At 47.5% G+C, this 5,194-nt stretch overlaps 1 pseudogene; it reads right to left on the bottom strand.

The window, feature by feature from the left end:
* Window positions 1-864: 864 nt before the first annotated feature.
* Window positions 865-3,402, bottom strand: LOC114471517 (sperm-associated antigen 6 pseudogene; annotated as a pseudogene).
* Window positions 3,403-5,194: the final 1,792 nt, after the last annotated feature.

Raw genomic sequence — 5,194 nt, 5'->3', positions numbered from 1 at the left:
CAATCCTACAGTTCCCACAATCCTTTGCGCACTGTTTACCTTTTTAGTCATGGCGTCCTATACTGACGATGAGGAAGAGGAGCTGCTTTGGAGCGTATTTGGCCAAATTTGCTCAATCTTTTCTCTGTCCGGGAGCGTGAAACAATTAACTGTGGCTGAGCTGAACACTCCGGAACTGTGAATCACCCGCAGAGCACACATTGTGTTGCAGAGAAGGGTGATGTGTTGACGGAAATCCGTCGTAGGGGCGGAAAACTTTAAACCCTGTGCTATAAGCAACAGCAGGTTTTGCAATGCCACAGTCAGGAAATATGTCTTTGCTCCGCTCATGCTGATGGAGGCTTCACGTAGTTCCAGTGTGGTCTGCCTCTGCAGCTTCATCTTCAACTGTCTTGTAGTTGCTTCACAGCAGTCGTTGAGTATGACATGGGACTCCAGTTTAATTCAACAAGCTGCAACGTTTATTTGACCAATCACTCAAAAATGGCATACAGCTTATAATTATTCTGTTCAGGTCACACACACTCCCTCACTCTGCACACTGGTCGAGCGACCAGCGCATTCATTCGCAGTTAAAGGGCCACGCACCCACACACTCACACTGACAATAAATGTTATGTTCAGGTCCTGCATGGAAATTCTTCAACTCTTCCAATTAAAAATACTGTACGCTGGAAAGTTTACACAAAGGACCAGTATGTTTTAATATTCAAAATCAGTTTTATTGTCAAGTAGAGGTTTTTGACAATTTTGACAAGTTTGGTGTCAATAGGCTCAATAATCCATATTATTTCAAATTCTGTTCTCTCTTTCAGTTCTCTCTTTCAAGTTCTCCGAGGCACCGAAAAAAATCTTTCTTTTTCATTACTCTAAACCTAGGTTAGTGCTATCTGGGGTGATTGGACGGGGGTCTTGGGTTCCGTTGGGGGGGCTTGCCATCAATGCTGCCTCAGGGTCAGTTGCTTCTGGAGTGATTGGCCAGGGTTCTTGGGTACCGGTAGAGGGGCTTGCCACCAGTGTTGCCTCAAGATCAGTTGCTTCTGGGGTGATTGGACGAGGTTCTTGGGTGCCGGTAAGGGGGTTTGCCACCAATGCTACCTCAGGATCAGTTGCTTCTGGAGTGATTGGCCAGGGTTCTTGGGTACCGGTGGAGGGGCTTGCCACCAGTGTTGCCTCAAGATCAGTTGCTTCTGGGGTGATTGGACGAGGTTCTTGGGTGCCGGTGGGGGGGTTTGCCACCAATGCTACCTCAGGATCAGTTGCTTCTGGAGTGATTGGCCAGGGTTCTTGGGTACCGGTGGAGGGGCTTGCCACCGGTGTTGCCTCAAGATTAGTTGCTTCTGGGGTGATTGGACGAGGTTCTTGGGTGCCGGTGGGGGGGTTTGCCACCAATGCTACCTCAGGATCAGTTGCTTCAGGAGTGATTGGCCAGGATTTGTGGGTGCCGGTGAGGGGGCTTGCCACCGGTGCTGCCTTGGGATCAGTTGCTTCAGGGCCTAGGGTCTTGCGTCTACTGGCTCTGGACCTGGCCACTGGAGGGTGCTCGCTGGTTTTTCCCTGGGCGTGGATCTTGGCCCTTCTGCTGGGGCCTTGGATGGAGGGCTCCCTGGGCCCTCTTCGGGGGTTGGGTGTTGGGGCAAGGATAGGTTTGGAAGGTTGGCTGCAAGCAGGGGTTCTCGTAGCGGGTGTTCGGGGCGGCAGCGGGATGTGTTGGGTCTTGGTCCTTCTGCTGGAGTCTCGAATGGGGGGCTCCCTCGGCCCTCCCTGGGGGTTCGATGTTGGGGCATGAATAGGTTTGAGAGGGCGGGTGCTAACAGGGTTCTTCGCAGCGGGTGTTCGGGGTGGCAGCGGGGTGTGTTGGGTTTTGGCTCTTCTGATGGTCCCTCCCCGGGGGTTGGGTGTTGGGTCATGAAAAGGTTTGGGAAGTTGGGTGCAAGCAGGGGTTCTAGTGGCGGGTGTTCGGGGAGGCAGCGGGGTGTGTTGGGTCTTGGCCGTTCTGAGGCGGTTGGCTGAAGCCTCTTGGATGCAGCTTTTTATGGAATTGATCAGTTTTCTCTGAGCTGAACCAGGCTCAGCATCCATCTCCTGTATTTTACTTAACCCACCACTCATCACAAACTCTTGGCAAGCTTCACTGTCATGATGCATAACCTTGCTGAACTGGCCAAGCACATGATTTAAGATGTTGCTGGGAGCATTGCTGAGGAGAGGCTCTAAACTGGGCAGGTGAGTGCACTTCAGCAGGATGTTCTTCAGAGCCTTCTTACTTTTGAGCCGCAGGTCCTCCAAACTGCTTGCTCCCGTGTAAAACTGCAGTAATTTAGGCAGTAGGCCTGCAGTGGCTACAGCGTTGGCGTGCTCTGGTGTGTGATGTCCGATCTGACCAATGGACCATACGGTGGCCTCCTTTATGTGATTCTCATCCTCCTCGGACAGACAGATGGCCAGCTGTTGCAACCCCTTGGAGAGGATGACGGCCATAGCGAGATTTTCACTATGAGAAGCGACGTATCCCAGCATCATGATCCCGGGAAGTCTCATGCTTCCACGGCTTTTATCCAGGTAGTCCACCACCTCCACTAAACCATCACAGTTCACAATCACCTGAGATAACTGTGCACTGTGTTTGACCACCTCCCACATCAAGGTGATGACATCTTTCTTTACATATTCATCCGGGTCCTGGAGGCAGATCATGACATCTGGCAAAATGTACGCCGCGATCACCATCTCAGCCAGTTCTACTGAGTGTTTACTGATCTGAATGAGAGTGAACAGCACCTGCCTTTTCAGTTTGACATCTGGGCTGCGGATCATCTGTTTCAGGAGTGAGATGGTGCCAGTGTTGACCTCCTCCCGATCCAGGTCATTTGTGTGCAGGGACAACAGCAGAGAGGCTGCACCTGCATCCACCACAGCCTGAGAAAGCATTGTATTTTGTTGTGCGATGTAGGCCAGGGCCCAGGCGGCAGCCTCTTTTACCTCAGGGTCAACAGCTCCCAAACAGGAGACCAAAATATCCAACCCACCACTGTCAACCACAGCCTGGGAGAGCTCAGGGGAGTGTTTGGCCACAGCATGCAGCACAAACACTGTAGCCTTCTTATAATGATGAGGCTGTGAAGGAATAGACCAGATCAACTGATGCAGGATGTCTTTCTTCACCACAATCCTAGCCAGCTCTTCACTGTGTTCTACCAGACGGCCCAGAGCCAAAACTGCATTGTGCTGGATGCTGGGATCCTCATCCAACATGAAAAGACGCAACTGGGAAATCATTTTTTCCTTTTGGTGGATCTTCATGTTCTCAGAGTTGATTGACAAATCAGCAACCATCTGCTTAAATTCCATCCTTAATGTCTGGGACTGATCATAGGCTTCAATCATCTGTTGCTGAATCATGGTGGGTTTGTCAGAAGGTGACTCCATATCAAGTGTTTGGTTGAAGAGAGTGCTCTCCATTTTGTCTCAAAATTTGTTCCTGTAATTCCTTGTTGAAGTAATGAACTTTTTCTTCTTTCGTTGTTATTGGTGTGATGATGAGTGGCTACTCGAAAGGATCCTGTGACATTAAAGGAACCTATGAAAAAGGAGCTTTCTTTGATTTTGAGAGAACCTGTGACATCATCAACAGCAAAGAAACATGCTGACTCCTGATTGACTGCAGAAGACAAGTTGTGACATCATCAAGAGCAGAGGAAAATGCTGACTCCTGATTGGCTGCTGAATAAGATACGTTAGTTCGCACGAGGATGATGCTGGCTGCCCCTTGGTCTCTGCCCATCTGCTGGGGTCTCGGGTGGGGGGGTTCCCTGGACCCAAACCCAGGGCGTTGGGCGTGGGCGGGTGTGTGCTCACGGGGGCCCTCAGGATGAGGTGGCGGCTGTGTGCGTTTGTGCTCCCTGGAGTGCTCAGGTGTGGGAGATGCCGCTTTTTCAGAATCAGAATTCCTTTATTAATCCCAGATGGAAATTACTTATGTTACAGCCACAGAAAAAAAATCACAAATAAAAGAATAAAACATTTAACAAAGATAAAAGAAAGAATAAACTTTAAATAATTGTATAATTAAGTAAAACACTGTTAAAAAATAGGGATCAGATACACACACATTACAATAGTAGAAAATAAAGTAGGATAGATACTACTACTACTACTACTACTACTACTACTACTACTAATAATAATAATAATAATAATAATTATAATAATAATAACAATAATAATAATAATAATAACAATAATAATAATAATAATAATAATAATAATAATAATAATAATAATAATAATAATAATAATAATAATAATAATAATAATAATATTCAAATGATATACAAATATGATACAGATATTTACAACAATCAAGCTGTGAGGTTACAGTGATGAATTATACAGTTTGATCTCCACAGGCAGGAATAATTTCCTGTGGCGTTGTGTGGAGCACCGTGGTTGGATCAGCCTGGTGCTGAAGGTTCTAAAGGTCCTAAAGGTGCTGATGGTGCTTCTGTGACTGACCAGCACATCATGGAGTGGGTGGGACTTATTGACCAAGATGGCCTTCATCCTTGGACAGGCTCCTCCTCTCTGTCACCACTGTCAGAGAGTCCAGTTTAATCCCCACAACATCACTGACCTTGTGGATGAGTCTGTTGAGTCTGTTGGTGTCTGTGACCCTCAGTCTGCTCCCCCAGCAAACAACAGCGTAGAGGATCACACTCACCACCACTGACTCATAAAACATCCTCAGCATTTTCCTGAATTTGTTGAAGGACCTCAGCCATCTCAGAAAATAGAGACGGCTTTGGCCCCTTCTGTAGAGGGAGTCAGTGTTCCTCCTCCAGTCCAGTTTATTGTCAATCACCACTCCCAGGTATTTGTACTCCTCCACAATGTCCACACTGACCTCCTGGATGGAGACATTGCTGACTGGCCTCTTGGTTCTCCTCAGGCTCTTTTTGGCGTGGCATCTCTGGAGAGTCGGGTTTCCTCACTTTTTGCAAGTGACACTACCCTTGATGTATGTTAATGGTACTAAAAACTCAAATTTCCATATCTCATACAGTGTGGGCATGGCAAGCCTTCAACTCTGGTCAAGATCACCATTTTAACCCTTAAAACAGTAAATCTTATCGATCTGAAACTTCACACAAATTATCACTGTACGACAACTAACACATACCAATAACAATAACTG

The sequence above is a fragment of the Gouania willdenowi genome, chromosome 10 (genome assembly GCF_900634775.1).
Source record: "Gouania willdenowi chromosome 10, fGouWil2.1, whole genome shotgun sequence".
NCBI classification, from domain to species: domain Eukaryota; kingdom Metazoa; phylum Chordata; class Actinopteri; order Blenniiformes; family Gobiesocidae; genus Gouania; species Gouania willdenowi.
This window is presented reverse-complemented; position numbering and strand designations above follow the sequence as displayed.